At 47.4% G+C, this 27,017-nt stretch overlaps 1 protein-coding gene across 2 annotated transcripts in view; it reads left to right on the top strand.

Moving 5' to 3' along the window:
* The window catches only part of FGF1 (fibroblast growth factor 1), an 88,962-nt gene that overhangs the window by 1,569 nt on the left and 60,376 nt on the right, over positions 1-27,017 (top strand). The window contains exon 1 of one of the 2 annotated variants that reach the window (XM_079771676.1): positions 8,379-8,519. The exons of the other annotated variant lie outside the window; for it this stretch is intronic. The gene's annotated coding sequence lies outside the window, so the exon portion shown is untranslated. Of the gene's footprint in view, positions 1-8,378; positions 8,520-27,017 lie in introns of those variants that run through there. 2 annotated transcript variants of the gene reach the window in all.

Raw genomic sequence — 27,017 nt, 5'->3', positions numbered from 1 at the left:
AACCCATGGCATGGCATTTCTAGAGACCCCTGGCAGTGTGAAGTGACTCTGGCTCAGTGCCCAGACTGAGTCACCATGTCCAGACCCACTGGACACCCTGTGCTCACGCAGGTCTCCCCTCCCCACTCCTGTCTCCCTCTGCTCTGCTGCTGTGAACCCATCTTGCCTTTCAAGGGAGGGGGTGCTGCCTCCCCGAGGCCTCATCTGGCCTGTCTGCCTTTCTGCTGTCTCCCTCTCTGAGCATGACGGCACTGACTCTCAGCATTATCGGTGCACATGTTCTTTAAGAACTTCATGCATCTAAGTTTCTCTCGCAGCTTGAATTTTACATTTCTGGGGGAAAATTAAATTTCGTCCCCAGCCCTCTCTGTGGTGTCTAACACATAGTAGGTGCCCGATTAAGTGCTACCAATTAATTGAGCAACAGAAAACCAGCCTTACTGAACAGCTTAGAGAGGATGGCTAGATTTCTTGAGGTCCTTAATTCTGATTTTAAAAGTAATATAATAATTATAGCAAACATTGAACTCTGAAGGTATGCTGGAGTCCCTATAGGCATTGTGTCAGATAATCCTCATAATGACCCTAAGGTGCAATTACTGCCATTTTTCCCATTTACTGGGTGGGAAGACTGAGTCTGAGAGAACAGACTTGTTCTAGATCATACAGCTAGTAATTGGTGACATGGGAGTTAGAGCCCAGGCATGCCTGCCATCTCATTTTCTATTAAATTCATCGTTTACGTGTTTATCAGTGGAGCTTCCTGGTGCCTGATTTTAAAGAGCAAGAGGCACAAGTGATTGGTCAGGAAGCATGAGGAAGCTCAGATATTTAAGATCCCCCTTCTGCCCCTTGTGCTCCCAGTGCCTCTACAAGGGATCCGTATTAGATTGTACCCAATGGTGCAGGGTCACACCCTACCCCAGAGCCAACAAAAAGGTCAAGAGCACAGCGACTGTACAAAAGGAGGTGCCTCGGGGGTCTGTAGAGAGCAAGGTGCTTTGTAATTAGATGAGGGTAGACTAGTCTTTGAGAAACAGTAGCTGGAGTGTGGGCCTTAGAATGCGAGCTTGCCCCTCTGGCTGCCCATCATTAGGCATGACCCTGACCTTTCTCTTGCCCCCCAGACCAGGGGGACCAGGCAGGAGGCCTTCCTCCGAGGTGGCTTGCAGGATTCTGAAAGCAACCAAATTCTGATCTCAAAGAAAGCCCCACTCTTGGGAAAACGGTCACTGTTTTTTTATACTATCGGTGCCTCTACACCCAGACACTGGCCTCAAGGCTGGTGCAGTCATCAGTGGTGCTGGAGGTGTCTGCATACTAACCTGTGCGTGAGCCTCTTCTCAAGAGCAGATCCTATCTGACTGATGTCGGGAGTCCTCACAATATCCCGTGAGAGGGTCCGAGAGCTGGTGCGCAAAACTGAGTCACATCCAGATCACACAGGCCCGGACTGGGGATAGAGGAGCTTTGAGTCTTTAGGATCCAAGCCCGCTTGCTTCTCCAGGGGGTTATAACAGAAAAAAGTGAAAACCAAAAGTAAGAACCATTCTTTGGATAAACCTTTTAAGAGCAAAACCACTGATAAACCCAAGAGAAACAAACACATGCCCACACCAACACTTGCACACTAATGTTCGTAGCAGCGCTGTGCATGACAGCCAGAGGAAAGGTGCCAAATGTCCATTCACGGTGAGTGGGTAAATAAAATGTGGCATATCCCTGCAATGAAATATTACTCAGCAATAAAAAGGGAGGACGTTTGGATACACGATACAACACAGATGAACCTTAAGGACATTACGCTTTTAAGGGAAAGAAACCCATACGGTATGATTTCATTTATCTGAAATGGCCAGAACAGACAAATCTATTAAGACAAAAAGTAGATTAGTGGTTGCCTGGGTCTGGCTGGAGGGGGAAAAGGGGAATGGTGCTAATGTGCCTGGGGTTTCTTTCGGGGATGACAAAAATCTTCTAAAATTAGTGGTGAGGGCTGTACAACTTTGTGAATATACCAAGACCACTTAGTTGTATACTTTGAATGGGTGAACTGCATGCTATATGAATTATATCACAATAAAGTTGTGGAAAACCCAAACCATGGCTAATGAAATGATGAACCCAGTGATAGGGCTTCACTGAAAGATGTGGTCTCACCCTGTCTGCCCTGATGAGCTTCTGTCTTGACTCACTGCATTGGCCATGGGCCACCCAGACACTTCAAGTGGAAAATATATAGACGGAAAACATAGGATCCATAGATTTCTCCACAGTCTAATCTAGGAGGAGCTTTTTCCTTCTTCTTTGTACAGATCGTTTAAAATTTTATGGGCTCAGTCTCACTATTCTGTTTCCATTTCTGCGTTTCCAATCATGCTTCCAACAGCATTCCCCATTCGACGATGATAACGATGAGTTCCTCTCATGCTTTCCTGTAATGTTTTCCTTCCAGGTTTGTCTTATTATAGTTAAAGCTGCAATTCCTCGGGAATTTAAGCAACAAATGGGGGACCCAGGTTTTTGTGTGCCTGTGTTGTTGTTGTTTTGCCAAATAGCTAACTAATGATTAGATTGAGAATTTTAAATTTGGGCTTAAAATGAGTTTAGGGTATCTTATAAATTTCTGAAATTAAATGTAAAAACCCCCACAAAACTGTGTGTGTGTGTGTGTGTGTGTGTGAGAGAGAGAGAGAGAGAGAGAGAGAGAGAGAGAGAGAGAGAGAGAGCGAGCGCACGCGCCCAGGGAAATGGTTATAGACCTTGTGAGAGTCTCAAGGGTTTTTTTGTGACTTACAAAAAGCCACCGTGCTCTCTGTATCTCATAACCTGGGGTCCATGTAGACCAGCTGAGCACCTCCCAGCGACTGACACAGAGTCCAAGCCAACGGATCTGTTGTTAAACAATTATAGGGGAGGCCTGATCGATGACTCCTGGGTCAAGTTCTCTGTCACGTGTCAGGTGAGGGTCACACCACCTTTCAGTTTGACATTTGACTGAGATGGAGAACCAGATGCAGCTCTAACTGGCTCCCCGTGGACCAAACTGTAGGTTTCTAATCATCCGCTGACAAATCAATGGAGCTGAAAAAAACTGGGGGCTCTCCTAGCACAAAGAATGTGAGGAGGCTCACAGTGCAGTAAGTATAAATAAATATAAAAATGGAAATAGAACTACAAAGTGGAAATGCCCCTATAAAGAAGGTGGCAGATCCTATATTCAGACTCATGCCTTCGTGTAATAAATATATATGCAACACCCACTGTGTGTCTAATAGGCAATATCTAGACAGATGGTTCTCAAGGCGTGGTCCTGGGACCAGCACCATCAGCATCACCTGGGAACTTGTTAGACATGCAAATTTCCTGGCCCACCTAAGACCTACTGAATTAGATACTCTGGGGTTGGGGCCCAGCAATGCAGGTGGTTCTGATGCACATTCGAGTTTGAGAAGTACTGGTCTAGGGACTGGGACTATAATGATGATAAGACAGATAAAATTCCTGTCTCCTCATGAAATTTATTTACATCCCAGTGAATGTGTGGTAGAGGGAGACAGAAAACTAATAACTGAATACAGTAATTTTCAGATAGTAGTAGGATCTATGAAGAAAAAGATCTACGTGAAGGACAGTGGAGAGGGGCTGATTTAGAACAGGTGGTCAGGGAGGAGATAGTCTAAAATGAGACCAGAGTGGTAAGCAAGAGCCAGCTATGCAAAGAATAAAGGGGCAGAAAATAAATGCATACACTTTAGACAGAGGGAACAGCAAGTGCAAAGGCTCAGAGGTAGGACCATGCTTGGCTTGAGGAGCAGAGTGACTGAGCACCATGAGCAAGGGGTGAGTAGGGGATGGGCTTGGAGAGGCAGGTGGTGGTAGCAAGCTCAGCTCTTGTTCTTAGTGCAAGGGAAAGGCACCGGACAGTTTTGAGCAAGTCGGGACATGATCTGTTTACCTTTTAGCAGGATCCCTCTGGAATGAACTGTAGGGGGTAAGGGAGGGCAGCTAGGAGGATATTGCAATAATTAAGACAAGGAATATTGATGCTTGGATGGACTAGACCAATGCGCAAAGATCCATTAGTAAATGAAAAACAAACAGCAATGCAGGACATTGTGCACAGGAAATTGTTTTTAAGCATACACACATTCAGGAGTACAAAGACTTTTTTCTCCCCTTGAAAGGATCCAGAAAAAGAAGTTAATAGTGGTTACTTTTGGGGGAAAGGGGGTTAGTGAGGGTCTTTTTATACCTTTCAGTGTATTGTACATTTTTATGATGTGCACAAAGCATTACTATTCTTTAAAGATAAAATATTTTAAAATAAAGATTGAAAAACTGAGATAGAGGGAAACATAAAATAGAATAAGTGATGGGTGATCAATGTCAGAGAGAGGAAGCCCACCTCCCATGGGTATAACTCTTTGCAAACATCCTGTCCAAAGGGTAACGGAGAGTCAGGCTGACAAAGGGGTGTGACTCCTGTTCTTGTATTAAAATGGGGACTGGGCGAGGCATCTTCCCACTGGAAACTGCTGGACCCTGCTTCAGTCCTGCAGCTCTGGTGATATTTGTGGTTATGAGGTCTCCTTGGGCAACTAATACAATTTCCCGTGGATGTCTGCTGCATTTCCCTTTGCCTGTTTGTCAAATCGCTCCCCTCCTTCTTCTTGGCAGCTGGTTCACCATGAGGCCAGCATGCCCTTCATCTAATTGCATGATTGGGCATAAACAGAAGGAAATTCTTCGCTGGAGGGAGAGAGTGGCATGCAGCATCTGATTTCTCCTATCAGCTGATGAGGATTTGTTGAGTCCCGTCAAGGTCAAATGAGATTAGAAAGAAAATGCAGTGTGTCTGGTGTGCATTCCACCTAACTGTATCACTTATGTAAACAGGATGAACAAAGGAGAAATTTTACAGCAAATATTGACTGTCAGCTTTAAGATTCAAGGACAAGAAGCCAGGGCTTATATGTTATACCTGAAGAGAAAGAAAATGTATTTATTGGGGACATGTTGAACCCTGCTGATTCTCTCATGCTCTGATTCCTTTTTCTTGTTGGTGCAGTTAAAAAGTGATTGTTTGCCCCGACCAGTTTGGCTCAGTGGTTAGAGTGTTGGCCTGCAGACTGAAGGGTCTTGGTTTCTATTCTAATCAGGGGCACATACCTTGATTGCAGGATAGATCGCCATCCGGGTCCAGTGCAGGGGAGAGGCAGGCAACCAATCGATGTCTCTCTCTCACATCCATGTTTCTCTCTCTCTCTCTGTCTCTACCTCTCCCTTCCAGTCTCTCTAAAAGTCAGTGGGGGGAAAATATCCTTGGGCGAGGATTAACAAAACAAAAAATTTAAAATGATTGTTTTATGTCTTGATTTTCAGAGGCACTGAGCAAAGAATAAGTAAAATCGTGGAAATGCCACATTCTCTTTTATTATCCTTCTAAAGTGCTTATGAGAGGTTTAGAGCCACTTTCTAAAATAGCAACTGTGGAAATGCTCGGGAGTGAGTCAATCTCTTAGGACGCGGAAGGACAAAATCTCACCTTCGGCAGCAGCCACATCTCCGATGTGGATGACTCTGGCCAAGGCCACATCTCTGTGTACACCTACTGGGCTTCTACTAGGACTTTTGTTGGTCCTCCAAATCTGTCATTTATTTCCTTGCTCTGACCCAGCCTCTGCAGCACTAGCAGACTTGATTATAAGGCTTTAATCACGGCAGAAAGATCATTAAAAGTGGCCTCAGAACTTTGAGGGAAGATGGGGTTTCTGTTACATTCTGTGTATTGGGTCTAGCGTTCTGTGGGTGCCTAATACATGGCTTCCACAGCTATTATTTCAATTGACTATTTCCTGGCCCGGAGCTGGAGCTATTCTGAGGCCAGACTTTAAACTAGCCATCTCCATGTCCCTTCCCACACTAAATGAGGCCAAAGAGCATTAACATATTTCATGACTCAAACCATCTGAATGTATATTATTGAAAAGATAAATCTAGATACTTGATCTGGAAGTTGAAATAAATAGGGAACCTGAGGGATGTTAAACTGCAATTTTAAGACATTTCAACACTGAAGGGAATTCTATTACAGTAAATACTTTAAGGACCCAAGGCACCATTCTTTCCCAGCATTTGGACAGGAACATTTCCGAACACCTGATATGCAGTAAGGAAATTCACTTGTCTCAGTAGTGAGGGGACGATCCTTTGTCCAAGAGCTGCGCAGTTTGTTTGTGTTTAACAGCGTCTCGCACCTGTGTGTAATGGAGAAACAAAACTGCAGTAATGACTTACACTGCCTTGCAGTTTCAAGGTGCTCTCACACTTTAGCACATTTGATTGTCACAATACTCCTGCCAGCTTGCAGGGAAGGCGTGGTTACGAGCATCTTGTTCATCTCTGTGAAGAGGGAGGAAATTCCAAGTCCTGAAGAGCTGAGTTGCCCAGGAATGGTCAACCCCACAGAGTGGGCGGGTTCAAGGGTGTTAACCTGGTTTCAGGCACAGGGAGCACTTTAACCAGGGGTGCACCCTGGAGACACTCAACCAAATCTCTGGCCTCAGACTTTTAGGGTGTTTCCTAACTTAAAAATCTATCATTCCACGTGGTGAAAAAGAGTTAACACACACACACCAATGCAGCAGAATTCTCCAATATTGAGAAGACAATTATCCAAAATATTTTTATCTTTCTATCATTCAGAAGGCCCATGGGAATCATGCAGAGACTCAGGGAGATTATTTTTTAAATCCTCACCTGAGGGTATGTTTTTTCATTGATTCTAGAGAGAGAGGAAGGGAGAGAGAGTAATTGATGTGAGAGAAAAACATTGATTGGATGCCTCTCATAAGCACCCCAACCGGGGATCAAACCCACAACCTGAGTATGTGCCCTGACTGGGAATCGAACCTGCAACCTTCCAGTGCATAAGACAACGCTCCAACCAACTGAGTCACTCGGCCAGGGCAAGATTATTATTTTTTCAAAGTAAACTGTCAGTACCTGACTATGTGGAAGTAATTGGCAGTTCATGGAGGTTCCAGTTAATAAAGTTTGGAGAAACAACCTTTTTCTGCTCCTTCAGGTCCCTTTTAGGAGAGCTGCTGCTCGTCATGATCCGAGTCATGCGACGGGTGTGCCTCTAGCTCTCTGTCACAGGAGGTGAGACGAGCTTCTCCGAGGCTCAGCCCTGCTGAGGGCAGAGGAAAGGCTCCCCGGGTGACCCTGATGAGTGTGGAGAACAAGCTTCCACCTCCAGCTTCCCAGAGGAGGGAGAGACCAGAGAGCATGTTTCCAGTTCCAACAGGTCAAGCTGTACCTGTCTATCTGACTCATCAGGTGGGGAGGCTTGCCCACACGCACGCACACACACACACACTCTCACATGCACACCTCCCGGGCTCACATGAACAAGGAGGGGACTCTTCATCCTGTTTCCATTTGGTCTCTTCAAGGACACTTCCTGATCCATGCCTTTCAGCCCATCTTCAGTCCCCACCTACTAGCCAAAGAATGATTTGCACAGGCCGCTTCCTGCCTTTCTTACCCCATTCCTGGCCATGGCATAAAGATGGTGTGCATGGTCCTCTGAAGAAATCCCCACCCCTGAAGCTGGGCTCACCTGATGGTCCGCCTCGTGCAGCAGGGACAGGCTTGACCACTGGTGCGGAATAGTCTCTCTGCAGCCCTAACCGAGATGGCCACTGCCTCGCGTGGCTTTGCAAAACATCCTCTGCAAGGCTTGGCTCTGGGAACGCCACAGACAGACAGACACACACACACTCTGCCACACACAGACACCTACACCCTGTGCAGGGATGCCAGATGACAGAGCAGCCTTCTGATTCCAGAGAAGCATCTCTGAGCCACGACCTGCTGTTTCCCTGGCAACCGAGGCCTCAAAATAAACAGGATTCTGCTCAGACTGGCCAGTAGTCCATTCGGTTCAGCCATTTGCCCCTAGACAAACCACGCTAAAACAACACCCGGATAGTTGCTGCCACTGTCTGCTGTCTCGGCCTCCCTTCCCTGCTGGCCAATAGCTCCGCGTTCCTGGGCCTGCTGCTAGCTGTCCAGAGTGGGGAGCGCTGAGAGCTCTGTGTACGTTTCTGTGGGTGGTTGTCTAAAGACAGGTCCCCTCTGCTGATAAACAAGGCCAGGGAGAGACCTAAAGGCTGACATCTCAGCCCTCCCCCCACCCCCAACTGCCTCCCTGCCTCCCACACGGCCCCGCGGACTGGTAGCCGGCTCTGTGGCATGGTGTCTGGAGGCGTACCAGCAACCCGGTGTGCGTGCCACGGCCCGTTCCCTCTCCCCACACAGAACTGCAGAGAGAGAGAGAGAGAGAGAGAGAGAGAGAGAGAGAGAGAGAGAGAGAGCGCGAGAGCGCCGGCTTGAGCCTGCCAGGGAAGCACTGCAGCGCGGTGACAGTGACAAACACAGCAGAGGACGCCAGGCGGATTCCCTTCCCCTCGGAGGGAGAGAGGCACAGCCCTCAGCCTGCAAGCCCTCAGGTAAGAATCAGGCTTCTGTTCTGGGGAACAAGAGCAGGTTATATCCAAATGTGAGGGTGTGTGTGTGTGTGTGTGTGTGTGTGTGTGTGTGTCCGTCCGAGTGCAAGTATAAGGCTACATGGAGAGGGAAGATAAAAGGGGGAAATGAAGGCAGGAAGATGTTTTAAGCAAATACCACTGCAAAGAGCATGCCTGCAAGTGAGCACCCAGGGGCTCCCCTCTGGCTGGGTTTAAACCGTGGTACAGGCTGCTCTGGGGGGAGGGCCTGCAATGGCACGGGCATGCAAAAACAGCACTTGCAGTTCAGAGACTGTCAAAACGATCCTGCACCAGGCTGCCCCATTATCTCCGTTCCCCCGACTGCCAGGCCGATGACTGGAGGGGGCGGAATGTTCTCATTTACTTCAAGTGCTGGATGCGGCCCTTGTGGTTGGCAGAGTCGAAAGCTGTGGCCTTAGCGAGTGGCTGGCGTTCTCCTGGTGTATCACACTCACCCGCTTGGGGAGCCTGGAAATTCAGCTGCCTCAGAAAGCTTGTCCACTGGGTGGGCGCCTTCGATGGTAATCCACCTGTTCCTATAGAAACCTGGCTGACATGTAGGATTATCTGCATGTATTTCGATAGGGTGGTATTCTGAGGGCCCCACCGGTCACCTGCATTACTTCTCACCTGGCCTTCTGATCTTCTTGGAAAATCACATCCTCATTTGAGATAGGCACTGGCAGAGAAGGAGCAGGAATGGCCAAGCCAGTGGGCACATTCTCTGGCACGTACGCCAAGCCACACCCACATCGCGATTACATGACCAAAGTATGCAAGGCTTCCAGACAGGAGCGCTCGAAAAATTCAGACCTCCGGGTGCTGGGGTGGGAATGCCAGGCATTTGATCAAGTACACAGTTTTCGGAGACCCAAGAGGGCAGGCACCCACCTGATCCCACCTCTCAGGTCCAGGAGCTCTCTCTGTGCCCCAGCAAAACGCAAGCACGGTGCTTTCTCCCGCTGTGTATATCCACCACCCACTGCTGTGCCTTCCTTTCTGCTTTGGTGACGAGCACTTTCCCTTCCCTTCGCTACAGGGATTGGATTGTTTATGAGTTCACTCCACAAACACCAGTGGGAGGACACGAGCGTCTGGGCAGAGGGCGAGCCGGGCTCTGCATGGGGATGAGCCAGCCCGAGGGTGGCAAAGGGCTGAAAAGAAATGGGCTTTGCAGAGCGGTGGCTAGTGAAGGGCTGGCCAGCTGTTTACTGGGGCCATTAGTGTGAACAAGTGTGGATTTTGGTTCAGACTGTGATTCATCGTCACAAATTCCCTTTTCCTTTGTTTTCTTTGTGTTGGTCATTGAGGGCTTCCTAGGAAAGTCCCCTTCTGAGATTGTATATCCTGAAGGAAGATCACTGAACCTGCTGCTGAGGGCAGCTGGCGGGCTGCCCTTCCTCTGCAGGGCCTGCCTTTATTACAGGAGTAGATGGATTTGCAAATGAAGTCCTTGATTAACGGCGAAGTTAATACCCAAAAAATGAAGGGAGGAAACACTGAGTTTCTTGTAAACTCCCTCCTAAATCTGGTGTGCAATTACCCATATGTGGCTTGCCAGGCTCAAAAAAAGGATTTAAGGAAGCAGAATTCAGTTAAGTGGTTTGAGTTTATGGTAGCACCAACCATGAGGATCATATTTTCAGTGATGATGGTGGATGGACACCCATATGCTCCTTCCACGCCTAGCAAAGGGACAGACAGACATCTGATCCCAGGACAGAGTGTGTGCTTGTTCACTTTGCTGACAAGCATTCTGCGGACCCTGAATCAACTCCTAAGGCTCATGGAGCAGCCAGCCCTGCAGTGCTAACTTCCGGGATGAGGGATCCTGCAGAGTGGAAGAACCTCATCTAACAGGCATGCCTGGCGAATGCAATATCCTCAGTTTAAGATATGGGAAAGATAATATTCAGTCATTTCTGCCACAGACATACCCTGGTTTAGGTAAATTTAACACCTATACACGACACATAAATTGAACGGGAATGAGTATTTTTTCCTCAAGAAAGGATCTGCTAATCAACAAATATTTATTGAGTACTGACAAGGTGTCCCAACTCAAGATGTGACAGCATCCAGCCCACTCAACCATAGAGAACGGAGGGGACCTACCTGGGAGGTCAGGTAACAGAGAATGAGCTGGGCTGGCAGAATGTCCAACTCAGGTGGGAAGTGAAGGTGTCCAAGCCAAAGGAGTAAAGACAAGCACCGGGCCAGTGGCCTACAGGGAGAGAAGAGGGTGAGTACGAATACTAATTATTTTGATTCCTAAATTTTATTATTTAAGAAAAGCAGCATAACATAGTGGCTGAGTGTGTAGTCTGCAGCCAGACTCTCTGAGGTTCAAATTCAGATTCTGACACTTATTAGTTTTGTGATTTCATGCCTCAGTTTCCTCATCTGTAAATGGGGTAATAAAGTACCAACCTTGTTGTTGAAAGGACCAAATAAGTAATGCTCTTAGCACAGTGCCTAGTTTGTAGTGATTACTATGTATTTGCTATTATTGTTTATTATTGTTATTACCTGAGGCCTAGTGCATGAAATTTGTGCATGGGTAGAGTCCCTAGGCCTGGCCGGTGATCAGGGCCAATCTGGGCCTTCCAGCTGCCGGCTGGGGCCTCCCTTCATTCCACGCTGCCCCCTGGTGGTCAGCGCACATCATAGCGAGCGATTGGTCTCCCGGTCGAACTCCCATGGGGACAATTTGCATATTAGGCTCTCTCTCTCTCTCTCTCTCTCTCTCTCTCTCTCTATATATATATATATATATATATATATATATATATATATATATAATTGAAAGGTGAGCACTGAAGAGGCTGCCCACAGGTGGATTTGTTCCAAAGTCCAAAATGACACTCTGTGAGTGACCACTAGAGCCACATTTTGGGCAGCCTGGAGGTGCTATGGCTTTGTGTGGAGATTTGCTTGCATCTCTAAACATCCAGAAACAAAAGAACTTTGTGCTGATTACCAGCATTTCTTGAGCCCTTATTTTGTGCCAAGCACTATGTTTGGCTTTACATGTATGACCTCACCAAATTCTCATAACAACCCTATGAAGTAGGGGTGTTGTAGCTGCAGGAATCGAGGCGTGGTGGGCTGGGCCATTTGCCTAAGGTCACACAGTCACCAAGTGGCAGAGCCACACCTCACACCAGGCTTTGTTCCTAACCGGTATGCCATCTGTGTTCTGGGGGAATCACCGGAGGTGTCTTGAGAGGTAGGTGGAGTTTGGTGACAGGACTTCAACAGCAGATGATATTTGAAGATCTAGAAAGTAGGCCAGGATTTAAAGCTCTGCCTAGAGGTGCAGGACATCAGCTTGGCCCATGGGCAGAATCTCCACCTTGAGGACCTATGGCCTTTGGGACCAGGTCTTCAGGAACAAGGCATGAATGCAGGCAAGGTGGCCTCAGGCCCTCCTGAATCAAACAATGATGGTGTCCAAGAAGAGAGGAAATGGTGCCTCACAAGAGACAGAGGCACAGGGCTGGGCCAGGGCTCCTTATCCCTCAGGCCTAAGGTCGGAGGTCATCTTGAGCTAAGCTTGAGGTCAAGACTGGATGACTCCAGTTGTGGAGAGAGGAGAAACAGACAATCCAGAACTTAGTGCCTGGGTGCAGAGAGGTTTACACTGATATAAAAGACTTGACTTGCCAATTCAATCCCCGAAAGGAGAACATTCAAAATGTGATTTACAGAAATTTGTTTTATGCATAATTGCTCAAGACCACTTCTCTGACTCCATCAGAAAGGCGCTCCCACCTTGCACTAGGGCTGTGTAGATGTGGGGGTTTCTAGTGGACAAGACTCACCTTTGCCCCTCTAGGACCTGTGGTCCACTCGGGGGTTTTTCAAACTTTAATCTGCATAAGAATCATAGGGGAGCTTGCTTAAAACTTAGGTTTCTGGGTCCTGCCATAGAAGTCCTAATTCAGCTGGGTTCCTGAGGGACCCAGGATTCTGCATTTCCTGGGAAGGGGGAGGTGTCTCTGATGCTTTGGTCCACAGACCACCATTGTGGACGCCCAGGTCTGACAGTTGTTCTGGTTCCCTTGTCTTCATTACTGTTAATGAGAACACAGAGTCGCGTGGCCTGAATACATAGCAGTTAGCCTCTTCGTTGTCATCACGTTTGTCCTGAATTCCCACTTTTCTTGGACTAGACCTCAACTTATAATAGTAAGAGTGACAGCACACCTACTGCATACTGAGGTATCATGTACCTGGCACAGCACTAAGCCCTTCACATGTGCTATCCTCTCATTCCATCTTCACAACCATCCCATGAGATGGGTGCTGTTATTATCCACATTTTACATGGGAGGGGAAAGGTCCTACTGCTAGTGACTGGCGGATCTGGGATATGAACTCAGGACTGGCAGATTACCAAGGTGCAGGCACGCAGCCCCTAGACTAGTCTATGAGAGTAGTTTTTGTTCTTTGTCCAGTCAACTCTTCTTTCTCACTTGTGGGTGTTTCTCCAGTTCACATTCCTAACTTGTCCACCCCAGTTCCCAGACGCCCATGCAATTTCTTCAGAAGATGACGTGTCCCTGTGCTTCCCTACCTTTACCTCATTCAGGAAGTCAAAAAGGATTGGGGCAATGGCAGTGGAAGGTAGGTATTATGGGTTGAATGGTGTCCCCCCTCCAATTCATGTTAAAGCCCTAACCCTGCAGTATTTCCGAATGTGACCTTATTTGGAGATAAGAGGTAATCAAGCTTACATGAGACCATTAGGGATGACTGGTGTCCGTATGAAAAGGGGAAATTGGGACACAGAGACGTGCATAGAGGGAAGATGACGTGAAAAGATGCAGGGAGATGATGGATCTGTGGTACTCGTTATGGCAGCCCCAGAAAAAACTACTACAGGAGGAACATGGGTTCCCTCTCTAGGCCCTCACTTTGGGGCAATGAAGTTGAAGGCATTATGCCAAATTGTGGCAACTTTTCTTTTTCTTTAACTTTCAGTGCTTTTCTGTTGGCTTAAACAATGTTCTTTGGAGTTACAGGTAGGCCTAAGGCCTTGGAAGGAAGAAGGAATGAATAGAAAGAGTGAAGAGAGAGGAAGGAAGGGCAAATAAAGGGGAAAAAAAGAGGTAGGAGGAGGAAGAGGAGAGAGAGTGGGGTCTGGGATACTTGAGGGCCATTAATGACCACTTCAGGTTCATTCAGCTCTTTTGTGGGGCACCTCCTGCATGCCAGGGAGCATGCTAAACTCTGGGCTGCAACAGAGACTGGAACTGTTAGTCCCAATCTAATGGAAGTTTGAGGCCAGATGGGGATGCTAACATCAATCACACAGTACCTCTCCTGAGTGGTCCATAGTAGCATATGCAGAGGGCCCGGCCCAGTCAGGGGGTCTGAAAAGCTTTGGAGAGGAGAGTTGAGATCTGGAGGGTCAGCAGGTATCTACTGGGTGAGGGCAGACTGTTTCAGTTGGAGGGAAGAGCACGTGCAAAGGTTACATGGTGTGAGGAAGTGTGGCATCCCCAAGGAAGCAGGTGTGTGCATGTGCATGTGTGTGTGTGTGGGGGGGGGGGGGGGTTGGTCAGAGCTCTAGGGACAGGCGAGGGCCAGACCATGGCAGCTACAGCCCCCAGGACGCCATGATCTGCTCAGTTATATTTATTCATGCTGAGAGATGAATAACTTGTTTCCAAAGAGGCCTCCTGGCAGCTTTCTCACCTTCTTGAAAGTCACCTCTCTTCTCCAAGGTGTGGCTGATGGGCATCAAAGGCAAAGAAGTGATGCCGAGAACCCAGCAGGGAGTCATTGATGTAGGGTGTTCCAGCCCTCACGCCCCTGGAGGCAGACAGAGGGCTCACCTCCGCCCCATCATCAGTCTGATGGGAATAGCAGAGGCAGTTGGCATTGATTAATCAATGTGTGCAAAGTGCTGCACCGGTACCTCTGGGGACATAAAGAGCTTCTAGAAAATGAGGCTCTTCCTGTCCTTCCTCAGAATTTCCATCAGAATTTAGAAACTGGCAACTGGGGGAAAGCTGAGAATGTTCCAGAATCAGTCCCCAGAGTCTACACAGCAGGAGAACACCTCCCTGGTTAGGAGTCACAGGCGGCGTGGACTCAGGTTTCCTGGCCTGCAGTGATAGGGCAGTGTCCACAGGAGCCAATGTTCCTCCTTAAAACCTCCAACTGCGGTCCTGGATGTCTTTGCTGAGGACTCAGGAAGCAGCAGCCAAGTTTGGAAAGAGAGCTGACAAGGGAGACCAGGAATTCTTCTGACAGTTCCAGTTCTGACCCATCTCCCATTACCCTGTCCTGATTTCAGAGTGACAGTCTGTGGGATGTATTGGCAGGACAGCATAGAACTGAGAGCATGGGGTAAGACTGGGTTCGAATTCTGACACTCAGTAGCTCCACAGCCCTGGCCAAGTTGCAAAGCCTCTCGATTTCTATAAAATAGAGATAATATGGTACCTGTGTCCTAGGGTTGTTGACAGGAACAACCCTAGGATACAGGTGTGAGTTTATACAGGTGAAGTCTATAATGCATGTAAGTGTCATGTTATCAGTGTTAGATGCTGCTATCCCACAGGGTTGGTTTAAGAACTTAGTGAGATAAGACATGTAAAGCACCCAAAATGTTTTAGTACACAATGCATAGCGCATAGTATTTTATCAATAAAGTAGTAATGGTTATTACTACGGTCAAGCTTTGCAGTCTGGCTAATGTTGTTTGGAAGCCTCCATATGAGTGCATTTGAACAAACAAACAAAAAAAGATCCTGCAACATGAAGGTCACCCACTGACCTGCTGTCCCTTGTTAGTCTTTTTTGTTCCAAAGGACAATGACCAGCCTGTGCTTTTCCAGCACTTAAAATCCTCATGTCAGGAGCCTTGAACTAGCAAAAACGCAAAAGCCCCTTAAAGAGTTTAAGCGCGGAGCAGACACAGGCTCCTTGTGCAGCAGCTTTAAATGCAGGCGTTTCCAACCCCAAGTAAAGCAGTGTGAACTTCAGCGTGCTTCTCTCGCTGGGTTCACAAAAAGGCTCGGGATTCCCACCCACCCATCCAGGAGGATGGGTGCAGCTCTTCAGGCTCTCACCCCGGCCCTAGCCCTGGGCTTTGAGTTTAAATCATTTGAAAACTGACTGCCGGGATGAAAGGGATGGCCGGCTGTGGGTTGTAGAAACTGCACCGACATTTAGCATGTAGCTGCACTGTGCTCCCCCCCCCCCCCCCCCCGCCGCCCCGGCCCCCGAGTGACCTTGGGTAAGGAACTGGTCCTCTGGCGCTTTGGTTTCCTTCTCTAGGGAGAGTGGAGAGTGCCTTCCTAGGGGGTGGTTGTGGAGATTCACCAGAGGTGGTGTGAAGGCTCCAGCTGTCCCTCTCAAGATACTTGTTTATTTCCTTCCCTTCCCTGTGGCCCTCCTGACCATCACATAGCTGCGGATGTGGGGAGAACCTGGTGGTGACCGCTGGTTTAGAGGCTGTGAATATTCCCTGCACCGGGTGACCACAAGCAGATCCCCTGGCTTCTAGAGCGGCACAGAGAGGTGCTTGGGAAGGGGTCCCTGTCACAGTCTGCAGAGGGGATGCTGGCCGCCCCACACTCCGCTCTGGCCCTCCCTGCACCACCAGGGTCAGGCTCAGAATATGGGTTGTCACCTGCTGCCCGCCTGTGTCGTCAGACCTCTTACTAAGTAAAGCGTGAAGGTTGATGGTCTCCCATCAAGGAGGTGGACCCCTTCCCAACCCATCTGACCCTTCCCAGGCGCCTCCCCACCTCCCAGTGAGGCCTGAGGGTTAAGCACACAGCTGGTTCTGGGTGGGTCCGAGTACAGGCAGTGCAAGTGGGGGAGAGTGTTTCCAAGGCGATGTCCCAGTTGTTTCTGCTGACCCATTGACCTGACCCTCCCCGCCTTGCACTGCCCCAGAACTGAGCCAAGCCCTTGGAAGGCGGCTACACCTTGGGATGTCTGGCTGGGGCCCTGCTGTGGTGGGAGGTTCGGATCCCACGCTGAGATGGACCCTGGGGAAGGTCAGGGCAGGCTGAGCCAAATCAGGCCGTCACCTCTGTTACCTCCAGGCCTCTCCCTCTTCTTCTGACAGCATGGCAGTCAGATGTCGGTGCAGAGGCCCCTGTTTTAGGAATTGTAAAGAACACCTTTTTAAAACACACACACACACACACAAAAACAACAACAACAACCTCTAAGCACATCTGACATTTGTCAGACAATCGCAGCCCCAAGTCAGTATTTTCCCCCTAGTCAGGTTCCTTTCCCTTCCTGGCCAGTCCCACATCCTGCTGGGCCTGCGTTGGCCGCTCATGTTTCTCATTACCTCTCTCCCATCTTCTTTAAAGGCTTCCCACTCCAGCCAGGGGTTTTATTTTTAAACTTGCACAGTAATGCTAGGGCTGAGCAGGACACACTGCCCACACTCACAGGAAACTGGGCAGCCTGGAAAAGTAGCCCCCTTTTCGAAGACTTCCTTTCTCCCTCCCTCTCTTCCTTTCATATTTATTGGGCACCTTCTCCTTGAGGGGCCCTGCCCCAAGAACAAAGACAAAGGACAGATATGGTCCTGGCCCTAGAGGAGCTCACATTCTACTGGGGCAATGGAGAGGGGACAAAGCGCGCACACACACACACACACACACACACACGTACACACACACACACACACACACACACACACACGAAGTAAGCCAACAAGTAAATAAAATAAGTAGACCTTGTGATAAGATTTAGTCTCTAAAGGTAACAAACAAGGCACTGGAACAAGAGAAGCTGTTAGAAATAGGTGGAGAGAGAGAGAGCCTCTCTAAGGTGACAGACTGAAGACCAGGATAATGAGGGGCGCCCTGCCTGCAGAGAGGAGGGATGCAGACGATCTTCGTGGAGGAAAGAACATGTGACAAGGCCCTGAAGTGGACATGAGTGTATGTGCTGGAATCCAACATAAGGCCAGGATACCTCAAGCAGAGTGGGTGGGGTGAGGGGGTGTCAAGATGGGGGTGAGGAGGTGTGCAGAGTTTGGAATGTGTTCTGAGTGCAGTGAAAAGCCATTGGGGGATTAGAATCCGGAGGGGACATGCAAGGATTGACATGTGAAGAGCCTCATTTGGTCGCTAGCAGAGGGTTGACTCTAAGAGGTCAGGAGGATGGCAGAGACCTGAGTTGGGAGGCCTTGGAGTCATGCAGAAAGGAGGAGATGGTGGCGGAGGCTGGAGGAAGCAGTGCCACAACTAGAAACAGGCTGGCTCTTTCAAGAATTCGCCTGCTATTAGACATTCTCCTTCCAAAGAGCTCATAGCACAGTATCTCACGCTTATAAACAGAATAGAACACTCAGGCCCAGAGTTATAGCATTGGCCAGTATAAGCAATAGAGTGTAGCTATCCTATTGCCTGGAACTAGTCATGTTTATTAGGTTTCCAAACACAATTAAGATCTTTATCCAATGTTGGCTCCTCAGATTTTCTAAAGGTGCATAAACACTCCACTCTCTCTTTGAACCACAGCAGCTCTCTCTGTCCTTTATGGCTTTGGCTGGGGTATGAAGCCAAATGGCTGTGACTGAGTCATCTCACCTTCGTGCAAAACTCACAGGTGACTGTATGTGCCTGGATGACCTGAACAGTGGTCCCGGCTCTCCAAGAGAAATGCAACTGTGCTATTGCTATTCCGAAGGAAGGAGATGGAACACAAACTAGTCCAGCAATGTAGCCATTCTACATAGAGTAATAATAATAATGATGATAATAATAATAATATCTAATATTGTTGTGTACTTTGAGGTACTTTACTTGAAGTAATTCATTTAATCCTCCAAAAGGCTGATAAGGTAGGTACCACTCTTAATCCTTTTTACTGATGTCAGAGCTGAGGCTGAGAGGGAAGTCAATGACATCAGTGGTGAAAGAGGCGAAGTCAGTTGGCCTCCACGGGAGGGACGCCTCACTATGTACCAGGCTGGGGTGCGTCTGCTTTCATCACTTCTGTGTTTTTAAACCTGCACAGAAAAAAACTGAAGGAGATCATCCAACATGTTAGCAGAGCAGGGATATGTTTTAGTTTTTTTAATGTCTTGACTACATGGTGCTTGGTACATAGTAGATATTAAAAAATGATTTGTTTAATGACATTGTTGAGTTCATGAGTATGTGTTACTTAAAAATTATTTTACATACTCAAGTAACATTTCATTATAGGAAATGTAAGCAATAATGAAAATAAAATTTAAGAAATTTTTAAAAAATGAAAATTTATCCATCATCCAGAGATAATCATCGTTAAAATGGTAATATTGATGCCTTTCCAGTTATTCCTCTTGTGTTTATGTCTGTCTGTCTGTCTACCTCCCTATCTATGCATAGGTATGTGTGTATACAAAAAAGTAGAATCATACTGTATTTATAGACTTTAACTTACTTCCTCACTTAGCAGTATGTCATGGGTGGGCTCCATTCTTCTAAAACTTCTTTTAAGAAATTTTAATGGTGGCAGCACATTCCTCTATAATGTATTTAGTAAGTCCTCTATTATTGGATATTCAGTTTGTAGTCACTATCTATAATAATAAAAGTGTAATATGCTAATTAGAGCAGACGTCCTTCCAGACATCCTTCTGGACAACCTTCCAGATGAAGCTGGGGCTGCGAGGGAAGCCTGGGTCCCGGGTGCCAGTAGGAAGCTGGTGCTGGCAGCCAGGGGAAGGAAGGCCTACTCTTGCACGAATTTTGTGCATTGGGCCTCTAGTTATTAATAATGCTGTACTGAATATCCTTCTCAAATCATTTATGCATAGTTATACCACTATCAAAGACAAAAGAACATTAAATAATATACTGAAATACAAAAAGGAGAAAGACACTTAATTTTAGGGTTCTTTTGGGTAGGCCAACTAGCATGTTTCTTGCATGTATCCTTCAGTATCACTTACATCTTAAGAGATATTATTTAGAGTACTTCCCATTTTCCCAGCTCCTTGTCATTCCTCATTTTTCACATATATTTTTGGTGCAATTCTACCACAATGGAACTGAGTTAAGAAAAAGCCCACTTGTGGCTGAAATATGGGTCCTGAAATTATACAACTGGGTTTAAATTCCAATCCTACCTCTAAGCAGTGTGTGACCTTAGGCAAGTTCATTTTTCTGAGCCTCAGTTTCCCCATGTGTAAATGGCACATGCCTCAGAGGATGTAATGAGGTAAAAACCTTACAGCTCTCCTGAGTATCTGCCCAGCACGGAACAAATGCTCAGAAACATTGATTACTATTATTATGAAGGTGAAGGGAGACTTCCTCACAAGCACAGTGCTTTGGACAACTCCCTCCCAACCTAACTGCGGGGTCTAAGGAAAATGAATTTAAAAATCACTCAACATATGCTCTGGCTGTATTACCTTTGTGTGTGTGTGTTGAAGTCTAAAGTGTTTAAAAAAACCAATTAAGTCTTTTTTTTTTCCCTTTCTTGCCAAGAACCAGGTTTGTTGGAGTAGAGAGACTATATTTAAATTCTTTTGTTCACAGCTGCATAAGAAATGTAGCCTTTCTTTCCATTTAGCCAGCTGTGTTTTATAACTGTCTACCCTAAAATAAAAACAAAGCAGGCAAAGAAAGCAGGACTGTCTACATCAATTCTAAATTGCTCTCAGTTTTATATAACAAAGTAAGAAACATATAACCCCGAAAACAGAGACCACAGAAGGAACTAATCTGACTCACGTAGCATACGCCGTTTGTTAACACAGATTCCCTACTGGTGCATAGTAGGTGCTCATTGAACCATGTTGACTACATTTCTTGAATATATGTTTTCCTTACAAACAGCAGGCTGGTGAGAAATAAATCAGTATATTCATTTAATCTAAATACTGTCGGGGCCTGTTCAGAGGGTCAGGAAAATATGTTAGATGATTAAGTGACCAGATGCTCTTTGAGTTTGTAAGTTGAGTGTTGGGAAACTTTTCCCTCTTAACTCATGGCTCTTGAAATATGTGTATGATCTTAGTGGAACTGTGTAGGGATTTCTCTAAACTGCCATCACGGGGAGCCTATCTGAGAAAGTACTTCTGACGGCCAGGCCAGGTTTTTCCATTTCTGTCTAACTCCAGAAAATGTTCAGAAAAATCTGAGTATATGTGTAACAGTGTATAAAAGTGGCTCTAAAAAATCACAGATAACATGTCATTGTAAGGCAACCCAGCATAGGCACCTGTGAATGCCAGGTGCCACGCTAAGTGCTCTACTTAAGTTGCTTTGTTGCATCCTGATGCCCTACATGTGAGGCAGGCAGTGCCACGGGCCTCATTTTACAGATGGAGTCATTGAAGCTCAGAGAGGTGAACTGACTTTCTGGACTCTTGTCCAGGAAGCCTGACGTCAGAGCCCACGCTTTTGACCACAACTCCCCCTTTATTTCCTTACTGTGTCTCGTCAGGTCCCTTGTACTGGACGTCCTTAATAGGGGTGGCTCAATGGAGTAATGGGGACAATGAAGCCCAGAGCAGGCTCCTCAAGGTCATACTGCAAATCGCAATTGCTGAGAGGTGGCCGCTTGTTTCCTTACACATATTACCTAGGAAACAGAGGCACTTCTCAAAAGAAAGCTAAACATGTCAGGCTGAGTCAGTGGCAAAGGATTAGGTGGAGGCTAGTTGAATCCAGATTAATGTAATCTGATTTGCTCTGGGTGGTGACGTGCCTCAAGCACACCACCCTGTCGGACCAGGAATGCAAAGCAGAACACTTTCCTTTCGCACACAGCCACTGCCTCTGCCTGCGCCTGCGAGGAGCTAGTTAATGAGGAGAACACCCTCTCTCCGCCTCTCTGGACTGGACCCATTCATTTCCTTAAGGAAGGAAAGTGGTGTGGAGCCCAGGCCCTCCCCCTGGGCCTGCCCTGCTCTGCTCCAGACAGACCTGCCTTTGTGAGCTCAGGTGGGCAGGACCTCTGTGGCATCCCAAGGAGGTAGGAGAGAGCCAGAGGGGAGAGCTGAGATGGGAAGGTTGGCAAAGGGAAAGGGCTGGTTGCCCAGGGGGCTGTACCCAGGCAGCCACCACCAGGCCAGGCAGGGTGCTTCCTCCATTCCTTTCTGGGCATGAACGAGGCAGGGGCTATGCCCAGAGAGCCTGTAGGAGTGATGGCCAGGTTCCAAAGCCTGACCGCATCAGGCACTTTGACCTTCCAGAGACCCCCAAAAGAACACATCCGTAGTGTGGAACAGTTGGTAGTGGGAGAATGCCCACGCCTGCCATCTGATTGCTTCTCCCCAGTGACTCAGGAGGGACAAGGAAGGGTGGCCTTTTCTCTCTTCATTTCTTCACTTGGCTGGAGTTTGGCTTGTCTTGTGATCAGGTAGATATCTTTATATGCCACCTTGTCCTCTATATCCTGGCTTAAATTCCCCATGTTATTTTCTGAATAGGTCAGAGGACATACAGACAGGCAGATGGACAGACCGATAATTAAGTGATTGTGGGGGATCTTGTCTAACATGCCATGCTTTCTACCGTCTGATTCAACGGTGCCACGCTGTTGCTGCTTTTCATGAAACCTTACACCACCCCATCCAGCACTTTGCATCATGTCCTTAAGATTTTTAAGTGAGCAGAAATGAGTTTTGAGAAGCTGAGAGTTTTGGGCATGTTCCTTCGGCCACGAGAGTCACTCTGTTGTGTTACAAATCCAGTGACAAGTCCTATTTCCACATCCTCCCCAAGGGGCAGGGCCCAAATGCTGCTTCTGATCCAACCACGTGACACCAGACCTTGAAGGTGAGCCAGCAAAGTTACAGATGAAAGTCTGGGTTCTGCTGACACTGAGCTTGATGTGGCAAGGCAGGACAGTTATGAAAGGTAGGTTGCAGAAGGGGGGTCTCACCTCAGAAAAGCAAGGTTTGCCAGAGAGCCAACCTGGGGAAAAGTCGGGAGTTCCATCTTCGGTGCTCACGAAATGGTGAGTACGATTGACGCTCAAGGATGGACTTGGCAAAGCCCGTTTACCCATGAGACTCTGCAGTTTCCCCAAGAAAAGCCTGTCGCCTGTGTGCTGTGCTTGCCAAGGAAGGCTGGGCAATGCTCTCAGGACCACGGAGAGCTTTGGGAGGGAAAGACCAGGGGAATCTGAAGAAATGGTGAGGCTGTGGGTGTGTGAGTCGTTAATGTTACAAACAGAAAGCTTGATCGATTTTGACACACAGACTTATTAGGTAGAGGTAAGAGGCTTTGAGAAAAACATGCCATTTGCATTTAGGTCACGTGTGTGTACAGGGGACTCCAGCAAGAACAGAGGCAGAAGGTTGGGGGGAGCCATCAAAGGCACCAGAGGAGACAGGAAGATGAAGGGACAGAGAAAAGCCTTGTTGGGGGAGGTCTTGGGACATTAGTTGCTTGAGAAAACCCCAGGCTGGGTTTGTGGTGGCCTTTTCCAGGGGCAGCAGCCAACCTTCTTTCCAAGGTAAATAGTTCCTGAAGGAAAGTGTCCAGAGTCCTGAGGAGGAGAGTGCTGGGCAGATGGAAAGCTAGCTCAGAAAGGAGGGCAGAGGTGAGGATGTGAGGGGTGGGGAAGGGGGAGGGGCTCAAGGGGAGGCAGGGGAGGCTGCCGTCCTAGACACCGATGAGCTCACGAGGGCTCATTTGGGTTCTCAGGACCCTCCCCATTGAGAATCAGAGGCTATTTTATAGTGGGGCTCTGAGGTGCCTCAGGAATAATAATACCCCTCTTTAGGAAATGTCATTTTATTATGTAATCTTAGTATTTATTTGTATCATCCTCATTCAATGTTTATACAATGCAGCACCATGCTAAGTAAGCAATTTACATAACGTTATCTCGTTTATCTTCACAATAACCCTATGAGTTGTTATTCCCCCTTGTGAAGGGGAGGAAAATGATGTTCTAAGAGAAAAACATGCCTTGCCTAGCTCAGGTCTCATGGCAAGTAGTAGCCGAGTCAAGACTTGCCCTCAGTGGGGTTGACTCCAGGGCCCAGGCTCCTGTCCCCCAGAGAAAAGGCCCAACCAGCCTAAAGAGCAGACGGAAACCCCAGACATGAGCCAGGAATCTAGCACAGGAAACACAATCACACAACACCTCAACTGCCACTTACTGGATGTCTGCTTCCATATTTTATCAAATCTACGACACCATAAATTGTAAGATATGTAAGGTACACCATTATTTTATGTACCACTAAGAAAAAAAAAAAGCTGCGCATCCTGGTTTTAGAGATGTTAAAATACCAAAAGAAAATTGCCTCTGAGGCTTGGTGAAATATTTTAAGTGCTATTCTGTGCCAAGAGGTCTGCCTCTACAATCTCATTTCCTCCCAACAACAGCCCTTTCTCATCACCCCCACAATACAGATGAGGACACAGGGCTCAGAGCAGCAGAGCCTGTGCCCGAGGTCAAGGAAACAGAGCTAGAGAGCTGCGAGCCTGGACCTGTCCTCGGCAACCTCCTGCACCAAAATTCCTGTCCTTGACCATGTTGCCATTGAAAGAGATGGGAGGACACCTTTGTCATCTGTTCCTTTTGGTGGACAGCCAGCTGGGCCAAGCAGAAACACAATGGAGGCACCTGACTTCCAGAGAACACAAAACCTTGCCTTGTTCCTCTTTACAGCCTCATCTGCGACTGGGTTCACTCTGCGTCTCAAGCTCCCCCTGAACTCTGGGGATGCATCGTCAGGTTACAAGTTCAGGATGATCTTTTCAGCTCTGCCCATTCATTTCCTAATTTATAAGCTTCTTCTGACCCATTTCTCCCCTTTTCCAAACTGTAGTTGGTGATTTGTGCCAGATTTTGTAACATCATCCTTGACCCTGAACTTTCTTCTCCCACATCTTCCTTGCCTCCTCCCATGTCTTAACTCTTTGGCTCCACCCTGGCTTGTTCAAGAACCGTCTTTGTGTATTAATCACTTCCCAGCCCTATTTCACTCTTCTCCCTCATTAAAGTTCTTCTAGCATCCTTGTGGGATAATAAAAGTAAGGGGCAAACAAGGTGGGACAGGGACGTTGTATGTGTGGGAAAAGCCAACTGGACAAGTTTTCTTGCTTTAATTTTTAACCTCAAAATCTCCATCATCCACTGTGGGCTCTGTATCTACAAGCTGGCCTCTTAGTTTCCAATTTATGTCATCATTGCACATCCCCTCGCCCTCTGTCTTGACTTCTTGGCTATCCTTCCCATAGTTTTCCATCGTGAAGAAGGCAGTTGTACTTAACGAAACCTTCCTCATCTCTTGGAAACACTCTTGCTCCCTCCCCTCCCAGCCACTGAGTCACTCTTTCCCTTCACATCTCTTCTCAAAGACTTCCCGGCACTGGAGATGAAGGATGGGACTTGGCACTTTCCCCTTTCCCAATATTACTCCCCACTTCAATGGGAAATTAAAATCACAGCTTGGAAATGCCTCTTAAAGGGCAAACTTATTCTATTGGAACACGCCCACTCTCTTTTTCCCCCCATGACCCTTCTTCTCACTCCTCTTCTATCCTTCACAATCTCTCTTCTTTTTCTTTGCATGACTGTCTCAACTCAGCCTAACTTCCCACAACGCCCCACTAAGGGGAACTTCGACAAAATTCCCACTTTCAGTATCTGTAAACCCTATTGGATGTTTCTTTTCAGTGTTTGATCTAAGTGCTAACCAGCTCAGTACCGATTTCTTTGCTCCAAGCTCCCCCAGGGCAGATATGTCTGCTTCACTCATTCACTCCTTACACGGCAAGGCTATTGTCATAAAGATATGCTCTGTGAATGAATGACTAGCAGGCATGGCTGGGCTTTTGTGTCCATTTGGGAAGGGAGCTCCATGAAGGCACCCAGTCAACAAATATTTACTGAGACCCTACTGTGTGCCAGCCCCTCGGTTAAGCATGCAGATAGAATAATAAACAAAACAAAAATTCAAGCTCTCTTGGAGCTTACCTTCTCCTACAAAATGACTGTATAAAAAATTATTCCTTTTTATAGCTGAGTAATATTCCACTGTATGGCTATACCACATTTTGTTTATCCATTGATGGACATTTGAGTTGTTTGCACCCTTTGACTATTATGAATACTGTTGCTATGAACATCAGTGCACACATTTTTGTATGATATGTTTTCATTTTTCTAGGGTCTATCCATAGGACTGGGTTTGTTGGGTCATATGTAACTCTATGAATAATCATTTGAGAAACTCCAAAACTATTTTCCAAAATGGCTTCACCAATTTTACATTACCATCAGCAATTTGAGGACTCTGATTTCCCTACATCCTTGCCAACACTTGTTATTATCCATCTTTTGATTATAGCCATCCTAGTGGATGTGAAATTTCTCACAGTTGATCTGCATTTTTCTGATGGATAATGATGCTAAACATCTTTTCATGTACAGATTACAACATCCGTATTATGCCTTATTCCCAGACAGTGCCTGCATATCATAACCATTGTTGAATGAACATAACCAAGAATGAAGCAAGAAACGTGCCTGGAAGGACATTGGTTCTATTAGCTATGACAGGCCTGGAAAGGGAATGGTTGTATGAGGGAGAATATTTTGAAGCAATGTATTTTGATCCCTCCCACTCTATCCTGCTGCCTTTAAACCATGTTCCATTTGGAGCCTTCCTTCCTAGAGGCTGGGCCAAGAGGCCTGTTGCCTGGAGCCTGAGAAGGAAGGGGAACATAGAATAAAGAGAGAGGACAGTTGGCTCAACCGCCCAGATTTGGGGAGAGATTTGCGAAATTGCTTGAGCTCCCCTTTAGCATAGTGAGGGCGAATCTGGCAGACAGACTGTGCAGTTTCTACCACTGTGTGGGGGCATTTGAGGGCAGGGCAGCTGGCCCTGCAACATGGGGAGTCCCAGAGAGTCGAGAGGGTGGATGGATGTGATCTGGTGGCAAGTGGGTTCCTGCTGTTCCTGTGTGATGCGGATGCTGAGACAAGAGCCAGAGGCCAGGGGCAGACCTGGGTGGGGAGGCAGAGACGCAGCGAGGCCCACAGCCAGCAAATGCTGGTCAGCCAAGGAGCCGCCCTGGGCCCTGACCAAGCCATGAGAGACCAGGACCTCAACTTGAGCCATGAAGGCTGCGGTGGGCAGTCAAGGGCTCCACACCAAGACCTTGGGCCCCAGAGGCCTCTGAGTGAGGGTCTCGACTCCTTCAGGGAGAAGTTGAGTTACCCCACTGCTCTTACAGCAAGATGATACTCAGAAGAGGAGCCGGGAAGGAGGCCGCAGATGGAGGGCTCTCAGGGGCAGAGCAGGACTTAACAGGCTTTTTAAATTCTTGCATTGGATAAAACTGAAGCTGTTTCTCAACTACCTAACAGGCGAGGTCTTGTGAGAAAGCCCAGATTACAGACAAGCAAAGAGGACCTGCAGTTATGTTGTGTGAGAAAGCCAGTGCCCTACCACTTGGGCCTGTTTTAAGCTGGTTAGCACAGCAGTGAACTAGCCCAACACAG

Source organism: Cnephaeus nilssonii (assembly GCF_951640355.1).
Source record: "Cnephaeus nilssonii genome assembly, chromosome: 5".
NCBI classification, from domain to species: domain Eukaryota; kingdom Metazoa; phylum Chordata; class Mammalia; order Chiroptera; family Vespertilionidae; genus Cnephaeus; species Cnephaeus nilssonii.
The sequence above is the reverse complement of the archived record's forward strand: the minus strand, read 5'-3'. Positions and strand labels throughout refer to the sequence as shown.